Below are 20,868 nucleotides of genomic sequence, written 5' to 3'. Positions count from 1 at the left end.
AAGTCCTTGTACAGTTTACATTCCTACCAGCAATGGAAGAGGATTCCCTTTCTCCACGTCTTCTCTAGCATGTTACTGGAGTTTTTTTACCTTAGCCATTCTGATGTGTGTGAGATGGAATCTCCGAGTCCTTTTGATTTGCATTTCCCTGATGACTAAAGATTTTGAGCATTTGTTTAAGTTGTTCTAAGCCATTTGATGCCTGTTGAGAATTCTCTGATTAGTTCTGTACCACATTTTTAATTGGATTATTTGGTTTGTTGGTGTTTAATTTCTTGAGTTCTTTGCATATTCTGGATATTAGCCTTCTGTCAGATGTATGGTTGGGGAAGATCTTTTCCCAATCTGTAGGCTGTCGTTTAGCTCAGTTGGCAGTGTTCTTTGCTCTATAGAAGTTTTTCAGTTTCATGAAGTCTCCTTTATTGATTGCTGATCTTAGAGCCTGTGCTGTTGGTGTTCTGTATCAAAAGTTGTCTCCTGTGCCAAAACATTCAAGGTTTTTCAACACTTTATTTTATGAGGAAAGAGAATAAAAAAGATATCAAAAGGTGGAAAGAATTCCCATGCTCAAGGATTGGTAGTATTAACATAGTAAAAATTGGTCATACTGTCAAAAGCAACATACAGATTCAATGCAATTCTCATCAAAATACCAATGTAATTCTAACAGACCTGGACAGAATATTCTCAAGTTCATATGGAAAAAAAAAAAAACAAAACAAAACAGAATAGCTAAAGCCATCCTGTATAATAAAAGAATTTCTGGAGGTATCTCCATTCCCTGATCTCAAGTTGTACTATGGATCAACAGTAATAAAAACACTATGGTAGGAGATTCAAGATGGTGGCACCAACCTAGTAGGATATCTGAACAGCAACTCCACAGTGAGAGCAGGGTGACTGGCAGGCTGTACTGTGGACCCCAAAACCCCAACATCTGTGTTTCTCAGGTAAGAGGAAAATCCACAGGGATACTTGAAGGTCCATCGTCAGGCCACCCGGCTACACACCCAAACCCACCATCTGCTGACACCTGTCTGAGACCAGCAGCAGCTCTCTGGGATCTGACCCTGCAGCCCTAGGCCACTCAGCCAAACTCACCATCTGTGGATATATTCCTGAGACTGGCAGTGGTGTCATACACGGGGAGGGGAGGGAAGACAGAGGCTCCTACCCTGCAGCCTTAGACTCCCCCCCCCACATAACCTAAGAATAATAGGAATAGAAAAAAAAGAAGTTTCCAAGCTCCAAGGCCTAGAAAATATTTTCAAGAAGATAACAGAAGAAAATTTCCCCAACCTTTATAAAGAGATGCCCATAAACATACAAGAGGCCTACAGAACACCAAATAGACTAGACCAGAAAAGAAACTCCTCCTACCACATTTAATCAAAACACTGAATCTACAGAACAAAGAAAAATATTTAAAGCTGCAAGGGAAAAAGGTCAAGTAACATATAATTTTAGACCTATCAGAATCACAACAGACTTCTCAACAGAAATTATGAAAGCCAGAAGGGCCTGGACAAATATCATGCAGAAGCTTAGAGATAATTACACTTACAGAGGTCTTAAATAATCAAATGGACCTCATAAATGTCTACAGAACCTTTTACCCAGATACAAAAGACTATACCCTTTTTCTCAACACCTCTGGGACTTTCTCCAAAATTGACCACATAGTCAAGCAAAAAGCAAGCCTCAAAAGATACAAGAAGATTGAAATAATCCTTTGTATCATATCAGACTACCAAGGTCTAAAACTAGACCTCAACTCTAACAGAAATAACAAAAAACCTACACACACATGGAAACCGAACAGCTCACCACTCAATGACACCTGAGTCAAGGAGGAAATAAAAAAAGAAATTAAAGACTTCCTAGAACTTATTGAAAATGAAGGTAAAACTTACCCTAACTTATGGGACACAAAGAAAGCAGTGCTAAGAGGAAAGTTCATAGCACTAAGTGCCTTCATAAAGAAATTCAAGGCATCTCATATAAGCAAATTAATGGCACACCTGAAAGCACTAGAAGAAAAAGAAGCAGACACACCCAAACGGAGTAGACGGCTGGAAATAATCAAACTAAGGGCTGAAATCAATAAATCAGAAACAAACAAAACAATTCAAAGAATCAATGAAACCAAGAGCTGGTTCTTTGAGAAAATCAACAAGATCGACAAACCCTTAGCCAAACTAACTAAAAGGCAGAGAGACACTATCCAAATCAACAAGGAAATGAAAATGGAAGCATAACAAAAGACAGTGAGGAAATTCAAAGACTTGTTAGGACTTACTTCAAAAGCCTATTTCAAAAGCCTATTCAAAAGCCACAAAATTTGAGAATCTAAATGAAATGGACAATTTTCTTTTTCTTTTTCTTTTTTTTTTTTTTTTTGATCAGTTCGAATTACCACAGCTGAATCAAGACCAGGTAAATAAATTAAATAACCCTTAAATAACCCTACATCACCTAAGGAAATAGAAGCTATCATCAAAAGTCTCCTATCAAAAAAAAAAAAAAAAAAAAAGCCCAGGGCCTATGGTTTCAGCTCAGAATTCTACCAGACCTTCAAAGAAGAGCTAACACCATAACACCAATACTTTTCAAAATATTCCACAAAATAGAAACAGAACAAACATTAGCATATTCATTCTATGAGGCCACCATCATGTTGATACCTAAACTGCATAAAGATCCTACAAAGAAAGAGAACTTCAGACCACTATCATTTATGAAAGTTGACACAAAAATACTCAATGAAATATTTGCAAACCAAATCCAAGAACATATCATAGATATCATCCACCATGACCAAGCATACTTAATCCATCAATGTAATCCAGCATATAAATAAATTGAAAGAGAAAAGAAAAAAAAATGATCATCTCCTTAGATGCCAAAAACTACTTGACAAAAATTCAACAGCCATTCATGTTTGAAGTTTTGGAGAGATCAGGGATACAATGCACATACCTAACAAGGTAAAAGCAATATACAGCAAGCCCATAGTCAACATCAAACTAAATGGAGAGAGACTTTGATCAATCCCACTGAAATCAGGGACAAGGCACAACTGCCCACTCTCTCTGTATTTCTTTAACATAATTCTTGAAGTCCTAGCTAGAGCAATAAGACAACTACAAGAGATCAAGTGGATATAAATTGGAAAGGAAGAAGTCAAAGTATCACTGTTTGCAGATGATATGATAGTATACATGAGTTACCCCAAAAATTCTACCAGGGAACTCCTTCAACTGAAAAACACCTTCAGCAAAGTGGTTGGATAAAAAATTAACTCAAAAAAATCAGAAGCATTACTGTATACAAAAGACAAATGAACTGAGAAAGATATTAGGGAAACAAAACCTTTCACAAAAGCCACAAATAACATAAAGTACCTTGCTGTGACTCTAACTAAGCAAGTGAATGACCCGTTTGAAAAACTTCAAGTCTCTGAAGAAAGAATTTGAAGAAAATACCAGAAGATGAAAAGATATCCCATGTCCATCGATTAGTAAGATTAACATAGTGAAAATGGCTATTCTACCAAAAGCAATCTATAGATTTAATGCAATTCCCATCAAAATCCCAACACACCTTTTTACAGACATTGAAAGAACAATTCTCAGTTTCATATGAAGAAAAAAGAACACAGAATAGCTAAATCAATCCTCTAAAATAAAAGTTCTCCTGGAGGTATCTCCATCCCTGATCTCAAGCTGTACTACAGAGGAATAGTAATAAAAACTCCATGGTCCTGGCATAGAAATTGACTAGTGGACCAATGGAATCAAATCTAAATTCAGAAACAAACCAACACACCCAAGGAAACTTAATTTTTCACAATGAACCAAAATTATACAATGGAAAAAAAGAGAGCATCTTCAACAAATGGTGCTGGTCTAATTGGATGTCTACATGTAGAAAAATGAAAATAGAACCATATATATATATATATATATATATATATATATATATATATATATCACCTTGCACAAAGTTAAAGTCCAAGGCAATCAAAGACTTTAACATAAAATAGGCACACTAAATCTGTTAGAAAAAAAAAAAGTGGTGAAGAGCTTTGAACTCAATGGCACAGGTGAAAACTTCCTGAACAGAGCACAAAGAGCACTGGCTCTAAGATCAACAATCAATAAATGAGACCTCATGAAACTGAAAAGCTTCTGTAAAGCAAAGGACACTGTTATCAGTACAAAACAACAACCTATACACTGGGTAAAGATGTTCACCAACCCTACATCTGACAGTGGGCTAATATCCAGAATATATAAAGTACTGAAAAAGTAAAACACAATCTCCAGAATACATAAAGAACTGAAGACATTAAACACAAACAAACCAAGTAATCCAATTAAAAGATAGGGTACAGAGACAAACAGAGAATTCTCAGAGGAATATTGAGTGGAAGAGAAACACTTAATGTCCTTAGTCATTTAGGAAATGCAAATCAAAGGCACCCTGAAATTTCACCTCAAACCATCAAAATGGTTATATTCAAAAACTCAAGGGATGATGTGTGCTAGAGAGGATGTGGAGAAAGGGGTACCCTCCTTGTGGGAATGTAACCTTGTACAACCACTTTGGAAATCAAGCTGGTGCTTCCTCAAAAATTAGGAATAGTATTACCTCAAGATTCAGCTATACCACTCCTAGCACATGCCCAAAAGATGCTCCAACATTCAGTAAGGACATTTGCTCAACCATGCTTGTAGCAGCTCTATTCATAATAGCCAAGAGCTGAAAACAACATAGATGTCCTTCAGTGCAGGAAAGGATACAGAAAGTGTGGTATATTTCCACAGTGGAATATTACTAAACTATTAAAAACAAGGAAATCATGAAATTTGAAAGCAAATGGTAGCATCTAGGAAAGATTATCCTGAGTGAAGTAACCCAGAAGCAGAAAGACTCAAATGATATATACTCACTTATAAGTGGATATTAACCATATAATATAGGATAAACATACTAAAATATATAGTCCTAAAGAAGGTAAACAACAAGGAGTATCCTAGGGAAGATGCCTAATCCTCATTCAGAAGGGCAAAGTTTTTAAGATAGACATCAGAAGTAGGAGACGACATTGAACAGGACAGGAGCCTTCCACAGAGGACCTCTGAAAAATTACCCACCAGGGTATCAAAGAGGATACTGAGACTCATCCAAACTTTGGGCAGAGTGTAGGGAATCTTATGAATGAAAGGGGAGAGAGAAAGACTTTGAGGGGATAAGAGCCCCACAAGGAGAACAACAGAGCCAAAATACCAGGGCCCAGGTAGGCCTGCAGAGATTGATACTCCAACTAAGGACCATGCATGGAGAGGACCTAGACTAACCTGATCCAAAGGAAGCCCATTTGCTGCTCAGTTTCCAAGTGAGTTCCCTAGTAAGGGGTACAAGGGCTTTCTCTGACATAAGCTCAGTGGCAGGCTCTCTGATCAACAACTCCTGGATGGTGCAGCCTTGCCAGGTCACAAAGGAAGATGATGCAGCCAGCCTTGATGAGAGCTGATAAGCTAGGGTCAGATAGAAGGGAAGGGGACTAGGGAAAGGGCATAGAGGGAGAGTAGATGGGAATGGGAGGAGGAAAGGGAGAAAGCTGCATCAGGGACACAAAATGAATAAATTTGAATAAATAAATTTATAAATAAAATTAAATTTAAAAAGCTGATGAAGGTAATAAATATGAATCATGACAAACAACAACAAGAAAATGGTATGGTACTGGTATAGAAGAGAATGGAGGAACAATGGAGTCTAATCAAAGACCCTGAAATAAACACTCCTCACACCTATGGACACCTGATTTTTTACAAAGAAGCCCAAACCATACAATGGAAAAAAGACAGCATCTTCAACAAGTGGTGCTGGTGTAATTGGATGTCTACATGTAAAATAAAAAACAATGCAAATTGATCCATACTTATCACAAAAGTAAACTTACACAAAAGTAAAGTCCAAGTGTTTCAAAGACTTCAACATAAAACCAGATACACTAAACCTGGTAAAAGAATAAGTGGAGAAGAGCCTTGAACGCTTTGGCTCAGGAGAGAACTTCCTGTCAGTCTTATCTTTAATGAAACTCTCAGGCCTTTGTGACAGGTTATTATTCCCTGTGAGGAGCCTACCTGAGAGTGTTTCATCCAGTTGTAGACATGGTCTACCTTTATAGCAGTCAGCTTAAGGGTGATGAGGTATGGTCTCTTCCAGTGTGGTCTCAGTTGTCTTTAAACCTAACATTTCAACATTTGTTGAGGATAAGGGGCAATGTACTTTCTCAGCAGAAATCAGGATGTCATAGTCAGAGCCCATGAAGCCTTGAATGCTATTCAAATGCCAAGGTGTGGAGGTTCAGGCAATGAGTATGTGGGAGGAAGGAGGAAGGGAGTGGTTATTAGAAGCATTTAGGTTTCTGACCCAGCTAAAGACAGGGAGGAATCACATTGGCTGGACTGGCTTACATTAGCTATCAGTAAGTCCATGGCTCATAGATGTTTGGAGCACTTTGTGGTCTGCATCTGATTCATGGATGATGTCTGTCAGACAAATGGTAATTGGCTGATACTGAGACTCAGACATGGGACAAGTGAATGAGGTGCTTATTTAACCAAAGTGGAACTTGCCTCAAGTGTCTCCCAGAATCCCCCAGTCCTGCTCTGAACTTCCCAGCCCCGGGGTTAGGCTTCTTCTCCCCAAGAAGCTTTTCACTATGTAACCCCGACATTTTGCTTCCTTCCTCTCTTTCTCTTCTTTCTCTTTCTTTTCTTTCTTTCTTTCTTTCTTTCTTTCTTTCTCTGTTTCTTTCTTTCTCTGCATTCTTTCTCTCTCTCCTCAATGCACACAGGCTTTCTTTCTGCCCAACCCTCACCCTGGGCTTTTCTGTCTCCTTCTGCATGGAAACTTCACTGCTCCTGTGAAGTCTGTGAACACATCAGAGAGCTCTCAATAAAACTGCCTTTATAGCTTAATTTGGCTTGAATTAACTCATTTTATTGCTGGAGATAACCTGTCAACTGAGACAGATATAGACTAGGAACCAAAGTTAAAGTTTTCAAACCCAAAGAAAAATCTCACATTTAGAACTTCCCCCTTAGGTATAAGCACTAGGTAGGGAAGCTTAAGCTGTTGATAGGCAGGCTACTTATTTGAGGCCCATTTGACCTATGACAGGTCATGACTCTCTGAAGCTTACAGGAAGTTAAAATCTTCAAGAGATAAAAGATTAAATCTCTAAAAGACACTTATATACCTTTATATTTTTTGTGAACATTTTTACGTATATTATCAATATCACTGTTTTTAACTGGTTCAGACATCAATATTGTAGAAAAAAAGCAGCATACCAATGTCTGAATCATAATAAAATCTTTGACACAGTTTTTATAGTAGTCCTTTATGAAAGTCAGATTAATAGCTCCTTAGAAATTAATAGCTCATCATGAATTTGTTGATTAATAAGTTAAACATACGAACTTTTGAAGTCTTAACATTATATGCTGTCTTTAGGCTTGATAATTATTTTTATGTTCTCAAACCCTTACAACTTACATAAACCATAAAACTTTCTCCTTTTTCAAGTCAATCATTTACCAAGAGATACAACTGGTTGTATAACTGAGAGATTTCATGTCAAATCAAGTTCGTATAAGTAGAAGAATAGTGAAAGTTACATGGAAACTGTTTTATGTATATGTCTTAGCTAATAAAAGGCCTAATAACTTGAGAAAAAACAATGCCTGTTTTTCATACATGAAATGCATTGATCAGGCAGCTGTTTCTAAACTGATACAGCAACACTTAATCATCAACACCAACTGAGAGCTGAGAAAGATAAATTTGACAGAGAGTATAAACCAAATGGACTCTTTATTGATAAAATGACAGAGACTCACCAGCTACGTGGGTAATTACACTATGTGCCTCCTTAGCAACCTCCCTAGAAGCAGAGTGGCTTTAGTTCACAACAGTCACACAGGAAAGCACTAACTCATTTACTGCCACACAGTGAAACATCAGCCATTAGCTACCAGACCCAAAAGATCTGAGAGAATTTCCCATGGGTGAGAAAACTGATACAGTGGCCTTCCTTGGTGAAAAGAGAAGCCGTCAATTCTCTAGTGTCCTGCGTGGCCACAGTAAACTCCTGGAGGTGAGTAAGGCAAAGGACAGTTTTGCCTATTAATTAGTGTTACCACAATCCAGGTAGAGTCATCTCTGGGGGCAACCTTAGGGCTGCCTCTAGGAAATGCCATTTTTGTTTACCACAGGAATCCCTTTTCACTAAACACTTTATGTGTATTCAAGAAGTCTCTGAAGAGTCTCTGAAGGCTATCTATAAAGCATATTAATTAATTAATTAATTAATTTTATTTGTTGTTAGTTACTTGTTTTAGGCCTAACCTCAAAAAATATATCCAGAAGACTAAATGAAACTTATCGTTGTCAATGAACTACAATTGTTCTCAGTATGACTAAAAGCATTCTTAGCATGTTGAAGAATTTGATTCTTTGTAAGGAGACTATGAACTTACATGTCCTAATTATCACCTTAGAATTTACATTTCTTCACCAACCCTCTATCTGACAGAGAGCTAATATCCAGAATATATAAAGAACTAAAGAAGTTAAAAAGCAACACATCAAGTAATCAATAATAAAATGGCGAACAGAGCTAAACAGAATTCTAGATAGAGGAATATCGAATGGCAGAGAAACACTTAAAGAAATGATCTCTGAGGTAGGCTCCTATCCTGTTACTTGTTTTCTCCTACGTCCAAAGCACCTCCCATTTGTCATTCTAAGTGAAGATTAATCATCTTAAACCGGGTCTTCTTTCCTGTTTATCTTATTTAGGTATATAGATTTCATTATGTTTTTCATATTATATAGGTCTATATAAGTGAGTATATAGCATGTGTGTCTTTCTCCTTCTGGGATACCTCACTCAGAATGATCTTTTCAAGATCTCACCATTTGCCTGCAAATTTCTTGATGAGACTGACACTCCAGCAAGGACCATGGATGGATATAACCTAGAACCTCTACTCAGATGTATTTGTAGCCAGCGGTAGCTAAGAAACCAAATGGTTTCTCATAATAAGGGGGACAGGAACTAATTCTGACAGGAAATCAATGGTAGGCTCTTTGACCTACACAACCCCCAAAGGAAGACCAGTCCTGCTAGGCCACAGAGGAGAACTTTGCAGACAGTCCTGAAGACACTTGATAAAACAGGATCAGATGAAAGGGGAGGAAGTCCTCCCCAATCAGTGGACTTGAAATGGGGCAGGGAGGAGATGAGGGAGGGTGGTATTGGGAGGGAATGAGGGAGTGGGATACAGCTGGGATATAGAGTTAATAAAATGTAACTAATAAAATAAATAAATAAATAATATAGGAAAAAAATTAAAAAACTAGAAATTGAATGTAATTTAATTGCAGCATAAAAAAAAAGAAAGAAATGCTCAACATCATTTGCCATAAAGGACATGCAAATCAAAACAACCCTGAGATTTCACCTTACACCCATCACAATGGCCAAGATCAAAGATTCAAGTGACAACACATGCTGGAGAGTTGTGGAGAAAGGGTAACCCTCCTCCACTGCTGGTGGGAATGTAAACTTGTACAACCACTCTGGAAATCAATATGGCACTTTCTCAGACAACTAGGAATAGCAATTCCTCAAGAACTAGCTATACCACTCTTAGGCATATATCCAAAAGAGGCTCAAGTACACAATAAGGACATTTGCTCAACCATGTTTATAGCAGCTTCGTTTTTAATAGCCAGTAGCTGGAAACAACCCAGATGCCCCTCAACTGAAGAATGGATAGAGAAATTGTGGTACATCTACACAATGGAATATTACTCAGAAATCATAAACAAGGAAATCATTAAATTTGCAGGTAAATGGTGGGAACTGGAAAAGATCATCCTGAGTGAGCTATCCCAGAAGCAAGAAGACACACATGGTATATACTCACTCATATATATATATATATATATTATTATTTAGTAGGTTTAACCTATTTTATATATAATAGGTTAAACCTACTAAAATCTGTACACCTTAAGAAACTAATATAGAGGAAGGACTCTGCCTAAAATGCTCAGTCCCATCTGGAAAGGCAAAGAGGATGGATATCAGAAAAAGAAGAAAACAGGAAAAAATTTAGGAGTCTCCCATAGAGGGCCTCTGAAAGATTCTGTCCTGCAGACTATCAAAGCAGATGTTGAGAATTATGGCCAAACTTTGGGCAGAATGTAGGGAAACTTATGAAAGAAGTGGGAAATAGGAAGAGCTGGAGAGGACAGGAGGTCCATAAAGAGAGCAACAGAACCAAAAAGTTTGAACACAGGGGTCTTTTGAGAAACTAATACTCCAACCAAGTACCGTGCATGTAGATAACCTAGAACCCCTGCACATATGTAAGCCATGGCAGTTCAGTGTCCAAGTGGATTCCATAGTAATGGGAACAGGGACTGCTTCTGACATGAACTGATTGGTCTGCTCTTTGATCACCTCCCCCTGAAGGGGGATCAGCCTTACCAGACCACAGAGAAAGACAATGCAGCCATTCCTGATGAGACCTAACAGACTAGGATCAGAAGTAAGAAAAAGAAACCCTCCCCTACCAGTGGACTTGGGGAGGGGAATGCATAGAGAAGAGGCAGGGAAGGAGGGATTGGGAGGGGAGGAGGGAGTAGGGAACTATAGGAGTGGATACAAAGTAAATAAAGTTTAATTAAAAATAAAATTAAGTTTTTTTTTAAAGATGGCGACAGCTAGTGTGCAGCTTAGCTGAAAGGGAGAGGACCTGCAACGCAGAAATTGGTGAGTGAAGGGCTGATCAACCCAGAACAGAGTCATCTAGACTTCAATAAGAAAGAGACTAACCTTGATCTGAGTCCATCTAGAATCAGGTCAAGGCAGACTCCCCCGGGAGGAGACACCCGAGAAGTGATCCAGAAAAGAGTGCAGAAAACAGAAAGAGACAATCATAGCCCGAACTGCAAACTCGAGAAACAAACAGTGAGGGTTATAAATAACCAGATGGCTAGAGGCAGACTTAAGAACACACCCAACAAAAATCAGGACATAATGACCTTCCCAGCAACCCCACAAAACAATGGATACTTTAATTCACTAGATATACAAGAAAACAACCTCAAAACTATGTTTTTCCAGCTATTAGAGGCCCATAAAGATGAAATGAACAAAGCCCTCAGAGAAATAGCCAAAGAAATCGAGAAGAACAAAGAGGAAACAAATAGAGCTCTCAGAAAAATGACCATGAAAATTGAGGCAAACAAAGAGGAATTGAACAAAGCTCTCAAAGAAATGTCCACACAAATGAAGGCAAATAAAGAAGAAATAAACAAAGGTCTCATAGAAATACAGGCAATTATACCCAAAGAAGTAGAGGCATTAGTGATACATAGAGAGGAAACGGACAAAAAAATAGAAGCTGTCATTGAAAGCTAGGACTCCACATTCAAACAGATGAAGGAAATGGTGCAAAACATGAAAACAGAATTAGAATAAAAAAAGAAAACACAAATAGAGAAAAACCTGGAGCTGGAGAACATAGAGAAAAGATCAGGAACTACAAAGGTAAGCATCACCAACAGAATACAAGAGATGGAAGAAAGAGTCTCAGGAGCCGAAGATACCATTGCAGAAATTGACACATCTCTCAAAGAAAAAATAAAATCAGAAAAGTTCCAAACACAAAACATCCAAGAAATCAAGGACACCATGAAAAGACAAAATCTAAGAATAATAGGAGTAGAAGAAAAAGAAGACATCAGGTTCAAAGGTCTGGAAAATTATAGAAGAAAATTTTCCCAACTTAAAGAAAGAGATGTCCATAAACATACAAAAGGCCTACAGAACTCCAAGTAGACTAGACCAGAAAAGAAATTCTTCATGTCACATCATAGTCAAAACACTGAACCTACAGAACAAAGAAAAAATTCTAAAAGCAGCAAGGGAAAAAGGCCAAGTAACATATGAAGGTAGACCTAGCAGAACCACACCAGATTTCTCAACAGAAACTATGAAAGCCAGAAGGGCCTGGACAGAAATCATGCAGTACTTAAGGGACCACAGATTCCAACCCAGACTGCTATACCCAACAAAACTTTCAATCAACATAGACATAGAATTCAAAATATTCCATGAAAAAAAAAAACAAATTTAAACAATATCTACATAGTAACCCAGTTCTACAGAAGTTACTAGAAGGGAAACTCCAAACCAAAGAAAACAACTACATCTAAGGAAACAGAGGAAATAGATAACTACACAACACACACACACACAAAAAAAAAAAAAACCAAAAGAATACAAGCAAAGAAACTCAGTGACACCACCAACCCCACATCAAAAGAAAGTAACAGTTGGCCAATAGTATCTATCAACATCAAAGGACTCAACTCCCCAATAAAAAGATACAGACTAACAGAATGGTTGCAGAAAGAGGATCCAACACTCTGTTGCATCAAAAAAACACACTATGCAACAAAGATAAACACTACCTCAGAGTAAAGGGCTGGAAAAATGTTTTTCAAGCGAATGGATCCAGAAAACAAGTTGGAGTAGCCATCCTAATATCTAATAAAATAGACTTTCAACCCAAGTTAATAAAAAAAAAGAAAAGGAGGGCAACTATATCCTCATCAAAGGAAAAATCAACCAAGAGGACATCACAATTTTGAATATCTATGCCCCAAATACAAGAGCACCTACATTCGTAAGTGAAACAAAATTAAAGATTAAATCACACATTGATCCTAATACCTTAATAGTGGGAGACTTCAACACTCCACTTTCACCAAGGGACAGATCAACTAGACAGAAAACAAATAGGGAAATAAAAACACTTACAGAGTCCCTAAATCAAATGGACCTAATAGACGTCTACAGATCTTTTCATCCAAACCCAGAAGAGTATACTTCTTTTCAGCACCGCATGGAACCCTCTCCAAAATAGACCATATAGTTGGTCATAAAGCAAGCCTCAACAGATACAAAAAGATTGAAATAATCCCTTGTATTCTGTCTGACCACCATGGACTAAAGCTGGACCTCAACAACAACAGAAATAACAAAAAGCCGACACGCACATGGAAACTGAACAACTTGTTACTTAATAACAGCCAGGTTAAGGAAGAAATAAAGAAAGAAATTAAAGACTTCCTAGAATTCAATGAAAATGAAGGCACCACATACCCAAATTTATGAGAAACATTGAAAGCAGTGCTCAGAGGAAAATTTATAGCACTAAGTGCCTGCAAGAAGAAATTTGTAACATCACATACGAACAACTTAATGGCCCAAGTGAAAACCCTAGGAAAAAAAAGAAGCAGATACACCCAAGAGGAGCAGATGGCTGGAAATAATCAAACTCAGGGCTGAAAGCAATCAATTAGAAACAAATAAAACTATTCAAAGAATCAATGAAACAAAAAAGCTGGTTCTTTGAGAAAATCAACTAGATAGACAAACCCTTAGCCAAACTAACTAAAAAGCAGAGAGAATCTATCCAAATCAACAACATCAGAAATGAAAAGAGTGACATAACTACAGACACTGAGGAAATTAAAACAATCATTAGGTCATAATACAAAAACCTATATTCCACAAAATTTGAAAACCTAAATGAAATGGACAATTTTCTTGATAGATTCCATCTTCCAACATTAAGTCAAGATCAGGTAGAAAGACTGAATAGCCCTATATCCCTCAAGGAAATTGAAGCAATCATTAACCATCTCCCCTCCAAAAAAAGCCCTGGGCCAGATGGTTTCAGCACAGAATTCTACCAGACCTTCAAAGAAGTGCTAACACCAATTCTCTTCAAATTATTCCACAATATAGAAACAGAAGGAACATTACCAATCTCATTCTATGAGGCCACAGTCACCTTGATACCTAAACCGCATAAAGACCCAACAAAAAAGAGAACTTCAGACCTATCTCTCTTATGAGCATTGATGCAAAAATACTCAATAAAATACTTGCAAACAGAACCAAGAACACATCAAAGATTTCATCCACCATGATAAAGTAGGCTTCATCCCAGGCATGCAAGGGTGATTCAACATACAGAAATCGATCAATATAATCCACCACATAAACAAACTGAAAGAGAAAAACCACATGATTATCTCCTTAGATGCTGAAAAAGCATTTGACAAAGTCCAAGACCCATTCATGTTTAAAGTCTTGGAGAGGTCAGGGATACAAGGCACATATCTAAATATAGTAAAGGCAATATACAGCAAGCCTATAGACAACATCAAACTCAATGAAGAGAAACTTAAATCAATCCCACTGAAATCAGGGACAAGACAAGGCTGCCCAGTCTTTCAATACCTCTTCAACATAGTACTTGAAGTCCTAGCCAGAGCAATAAGACAACTAAAGGAGATCAAGGGGATACAAATCAGAAAGGAAGAGGTCAAAGTGTCACTATTCACAGATGATATGATAGTATACATGAGCGACCCCAAAAATTCAACCAGAGAACTCCTTCAGCTGATAAACACTTTCAGCTAAGTGGCAGGATACAAAATCAACTCAAAAAAATCAGAAGCCCTCCTGTATACCAAAGACAAAAGGGCCGAGAAAGAAATTAAGGAAACAACACCCTTCACAATAGCCACTAATAACATAAAGTACCTTGGGGTGACACTAACCAAGCAAGTGAAAGACCTGTTTGAGAAAAACTTCAAGTCTCTGAAGAAAGAAATTGAAGAAGATATCAGTAGACGGAAAGATCTCCCATGCTCATGGATTGGTAGGATTAACATTGTGAAATGGCCATCCTTCCAAAAGCAATCTACAGATTCAACACAATTCCCATCAAAATACCAATTCAATTCTTCACAGACCTTGAAGAAAAGATTCTCAGCTTCATATGGAGAAACAAAAAACCCAGAATCTCCAAAACAGTCCTGTACAACAACAGATCATCTGGAGGTGTCTCTATCCCCAATCTCAAGCTGTACTACAGAGCAATAGTAATAAAAACTGCATGATATTTGCATAAAAACAGAAAGGAGTATCAATGGAACTGAATAGAATACCCAGAAAACAAAACAAAACAAACAACAACAACAACAACAACAACAACAAAAACCATACACCTATGAATACTCGATTTTTGACAAAGAAGCCAAAATCATTCATTGGAAAAAAGACAGCATCTTCAACAAATGGTTCTGATCCAACTGGATGTTTACATGCAGAAAAATGAAAATAGATCTATATTTATCACCCTGCACAAAACTAAAGTCCAAGTGGATCAAAGACTTCAACATAAAACCAGATACTCTAAATCCATCAGAAGAATAAGTGGGGAACAGCCTAGACCTCATTGGCACAAGAGACAACTTCCTGAACAGAACACCAACAGCATAGGCTCTAAGAGCAACAATCAATAAATGGGACCTCATGAAACTGAAAAGCTTCTGTAAAGCAAAGGACACCGTCATCAAAACAAAATGACTGCCTAGAGATTGGGAAAGAATTTTCACTAACCCTTTATCTGACAGAGGGCTAATATCCAGTATATACAAAGAACCAAAGAAGCTGAAAAGCAGCAAACCAAGTAATCCAATTAAAAAATGGGGAACAGAGCTAAACAGAGAATTCTCAACAGAGGAATATCGATTGGCAGAGAAACACTTAAAGAAATGCTCAACCTCAATAGCCATTAGGGGAATGCAAATCAAAATGACCCTGAGATTTTACCTTAAACCCATCAAAATGGCCAAGATCAAAAACTCAAATGACAACACATACTGGAGAGGTTTTGGAGAAAGGGGAACCCTCCTCCAATGCTGGTGGGAATGTAAACTGGTACAACCACTCTGGAAAGCTATCTGGCGCTTTCTCAGACAATTAGGAACAGTGCTTCCTCAAGACCCAGCTATATCACTGCTAGGTATATACCCAAAGTTTGCTCAAGTACACCAAAGGGATACTTGCTCAACCATGTTTATAGCAGCTTTCTTTGTAATAGCCAGAACCTGAAAACAACCCAGATGTCCATTAATGGAGGAATGAGTACAGAAATTGTGGTATTTTTACACAATGGAATACTACTCAGCAATCAAAAAGGAGGAAATCATGAAATTTGCAGGCAAATGGTGGGATCTAGAAAAGATCATTCTGAGTAAAATATCCCAGTAGGAGAAAGACAAACACTGTATATACTCGCTTATATAGACCTATAAGATATGATAAACATAATGAAATCTATACACCTAAAAAAGATAATCAAGAGAGCAGACACAGGGTAAGATGATCATTCCTCATTTAGAAATACAGATGGGATGTGCATTGAACATATGACAGGAGTCTACTGCAGAAGGTATCTGAAAGACTCTACCTAGCAGTGTTTTCAAAGCAGATACTAAGACTCATAACTAAACCTTCGTCAGTGTACAGGGAATCATATGAAAGAAGGGGAGTTAGTCTGATGGGGAAAGGATAGGAGCTCCACAAGGACCAAATATATCTGGGCACAGGGACTTTTCTGAGACTGACATTCAAACAAGGACCATCTATGCATATAACCTAGAACCTCTGTTCGGATGTAGCCCGTGGTAGCTCAATAACCAATTGGTTTCCCATAGTAAGGGGAACAAGGACTATTTCTAACAGGAACTCAATGGCTGGCTCTTTGACCTCCCCACCCTCCAAGGAAAGAGCAGTCCTGTTAGGCCACAAAGGAGGAATTTGCAGCAAATCCTGAAGATATCTGATAAAACAGGGTCAGATGAATGCGGAGGAGGTCCCCACCTATCAGTGAACTTGAAAAGGGGCAGGGTGGAGATGAGGGAGGGAGAGTGGTATTGGTAGGGAATGAGGGAACGGGATACAGCTGGGAAACAGAGTTAGTAAAATTTAACTGATAAGAAAAAAATAAAATTAAAAAAATTAAATTAAATTAAAATTAAAAAAGAAGTTACATTTCTTGAAATGAGCTCTTTTCATATCAAAATAATTATAAATACAGTCAATTATAAATTTTAAATACAGTCAATAAATTATAAATTATAAATACAGTTAATAAAAAGACTGTGAATCTTTATTTTTGATCTATTTTTAGTGCATCATTACAGAATATCATAGCTTCTTGTGTGGCTCAGTTTATCTAATTATCTAAAGCTTAACAAAGGTAGCAAAGACAAAGAGGCCAAGTGTACATTTTTGCTTCAATTTCTGCTATCCTGAATATTATTTATGGAAGGAGAGACATTCCAAATGTTCTTGTCAAGTTCCCAGGCCACTGTCTTGCTACAAGATTGGAGAAGAATACTTCAGTGTTAGGTGCTCACAATTATGACCCCAACACCTTAGCTTTTCATTTTTCCCCATACATTAAATTTTTCTTTTATCCATTTTCATCCCAGTTCATCTATTATTCATTATCTAGAATAATACATCTCTATGGCATTTTAGTCTGTCCAAAACTCTGGTCATATCTTATTTCACACCAAACTTCTGTTTACTTTAGTCAGAAAGAGCAAAGGGTCCCTTGATTGAGAAATTAAAAAAAAAATTATATTTTTAATCATTCTATCCCTTTCAGTGTTGTTTTGAAAAATTTTATAAGCCTTATTTTTATGGTTTCTTTCCTCATCTGTTACATATATTCTCAACACAAGGATTATCACACAAAAACACAGACTTATCGAAAGTATCTGGGAGATGGACTGTTATTCAAAACATCTATGTCTGTTGAACAAGAGTTGAATCCAAGTTACAAATGCAATATGCTGTATTAAATTGAGATTTCCTATACATGGGTTTTCAACCAATAACTGTCATGCTATTAGTTTCAAGTTACCTTTTTGCTACAGGTTTTACAGATCTACAGAAAGTCTACATAATAATTTTACAAACCTTAAGATAAGTTTCATACTTCAGCAAATTTTTTAGAGTTTAAGCAAATGAAAACGTGCATTAGATGAGCAATAGTCATTCCAATTGGGAATAGTCTATCTCTTTGTCTTGTTTTGCTTTCCTTTCTCTGTCACATAGTAATGTGTCCCACATGACACTGGACAGAGATTTTGGTGCAAACCTTTATATGCATGTTTGGGTCTTAAGGAGGGGGAGCCAACACCCTCCTCCAGAGGAAGCTTTTCCTTGAAGTAGTCCTGATGAGACCTGATAGGCTAGGTTCAGATAGTAGGAAGGAGGACCTCTCTTATCAATGAAATAGGGAAGGGGCAGAGGCGGAGAGGGAGAGGAAGGGTGTGACCAGGAGGATATGAGGGAAGGAGCTACAGCTGGGATACAAAGTGAATGGATGGTAATAATAATAATGAAAAAATTAAAAAGTAAAAGTTCCCTTTTATTTTTCATTTATGGCAACACATTTCTTTTATTGTCATAAAACTAAAGATAGTTGGCTACAAGGATGGTTCAGTGATTAGCTATGGTAGGATCAGGATGGAGTTTGGATCTCCGTAAACAATGAAAATTCCTGGTGAGTATTGTGGCCCACTAGCAATTCCAGCCTTAGAATGCTTAGACAGATCTCCAGAGGAAGGTATAGGGAGAGAAGCTGTAAGATCAAGCTCTCTGTTTGACTGATTGGGAGACCTTTTCTCAATGAATAGGATGACAGTATGATTGAGGATGATTTCCAGCATCAGCCTCAGTACTCCACAAAACATGCTGGGCCTTGAATATGTAACTCCCCATGTGCTTGCGTGTGTGTGTGTGTGTGTGTGTGTGTGTGTGTGTGTGCACATATTTTGTCAACTTGACATAAACCACAGTTATCTCAAATGATCCTCAGCTAAGAAAATTTCTGCATCGAGTTGCCAGCGGTCAAATTTCTGGAGGCATTTTCTTAATGATTGACATGGGAAGATCCAGCCCTCTGTGTTCAGTGGCACCCCTGGGCATGCAATCCTGAATGGTATACAAAAATCAAGCAGATTTGCTTGATTTCATGCTCTTCTATGGTCCTGGCTTCAGTTCCTGCCTCCAGTTTGCTGCTTTGAGTTTCTTCCCTAATTTCTTTTCATGATAGACTACTAAATGTAAAGTTAAATAAAACCTTTTCTCCCTGCCCCTCCAGATTGCGTTTGGTCATGGTGTTTATCAGCACAATATAAAACAAACTAGAATACATGCAAATAACATACAAGAAAATGGGAAGTTAACAATGAAATAAATGAAAGTTGCCTAGCAAAAGGTTAAATATTCATATTTCATAATTTTTACTTGTCACTGACATTTAAAGAGAAAAATAAATAACTTTAGCATAAATTTGTTCATTACCGTACACTTGTTTTACTTAATATGACAATGTGTTGTTACTACTTAATTCATTAAAAATAAAATTTTTGATTTATGACTACTTAAAAATTATAATGTAGAAATACCTGTCATTATGTGACTACAGTAATTAACATGAGATTATTGTATGGAAAGTCGTCATCCTTCTGACTTAGACCGATCCCTTTCTGCAGCTTGATGGATTTATTTTATCTAGATTATTCATACACCACAACTGCCCAGTTGTTAAATCCACATTAAATGTTACTTACATCTAAATTTCTAATTCACAGTGAGAAGATGGAGAGTAGATTTCATCTCAAATGCCACCTGTAATGCAACCTAGTTTCTGTTCACAAAGATGCTTTATTTAAGTACGTGTAAACTTATACACACATATATGAATATATCTCTGTATACTGATAAACATGAATATATGCATGTATATGTTCACACACTATGTTGGCTTTTGGTGTGTTTTTTTTGGCTTTTTAAAATTTTTCTTTATTAATTACAGTTTATTCCCTTTGTATCCCAGCTGTAGCCCAATCTCTCATTCCTCTCCAATTCCACATCCCTCTCTCATCTCCTCCCATAACCCTCTCCAAGTCCACTGATATTTCCTCCTCCCCTTTCATCTGATCCTGTCCTATCAGGTCTCATCAGGACTGACTGCATTGTCTTCCTCAGTGGCCTGGAAAGGCTGCTCCCCCGTAAGCGGGAGGTGATCAAAGAGCCAGGCACTGAGTTCCTGTCAGAGACACTCCCTGTTTCCCTTACTAGGGAAAACACTTGGAGACTGAGCTGCTATGGGTTACATCTGGGCAGGGGTTCTAGGTTATATCCTTGGTCCTTAGTTGGAGTATCAGTCTCAAAAAAGACCCCTGTGCCCAGATATTTTGGTTCTGTTGTTATCCTTGTGGAGCTCCTGTCCCCTCCAGGTCTTACAATCTTCCCCTTCTTTCATAAGATTCCCTGCACTCTGCCCAAAGTTTGGTTATGAGTTTCAGCATCTGCTTTGATATGCTGCTGGGTAGAGTCTTTCAGAAGCCCTCTCTGGAAGTCTCCTCTCCTGTTTCCTTTTTTTCTTCCATCTTCCAATGTCTATCCTGTTTGTCTTTCTGAGTAAAGATTGATCATCTTACCCCGGGTCCTCTTTCTTGTTTATCTTCTTTAGGTGTACAGATTTTAGTATGTTTATCAAATATTACATGTCTAATATCCTCTTATAAGTGAGTATATAAAATGTGTCTTTCTGCTTCTGGGATACCTTACTCAGGATGATCTTTCCTGCCATTTGCCTGCAAATTTCATGATTTTCTTGTTTTTAATTGGTGAGTAGTATTCCATTGTATAAATATACCACAATTTCCGCAGTCATTCTTCAATACAGGGTTGTTTCCAGGTTCTGGCTCTTATGAATAGAGCTGCTATGAACATGGATGAGCAAAAGTCCTTGTTGTATGCTTGAACATATTTTGGATATATGCCTAGGAGTGGTATAGCTGGATTTTGAGGATACATTATTC

The sequence above is a fragment of the Meriones unguiculatus genome, chromosome 5, assembly GCF_030254825.1.
Source record: "Meriones unguiculatus strain TT.TT164.6M chromosome 5, Bangor_MerUng_6.1, whole genome shotgun sequence".
NCBI lineage: Eukaryota > Metazoa > Chordata > Mammalia > Rodentia > Muridae > Meriones > Meriones unguiculatus.
Note: the sequence above shows the minus strand (reverse complement) of the source record.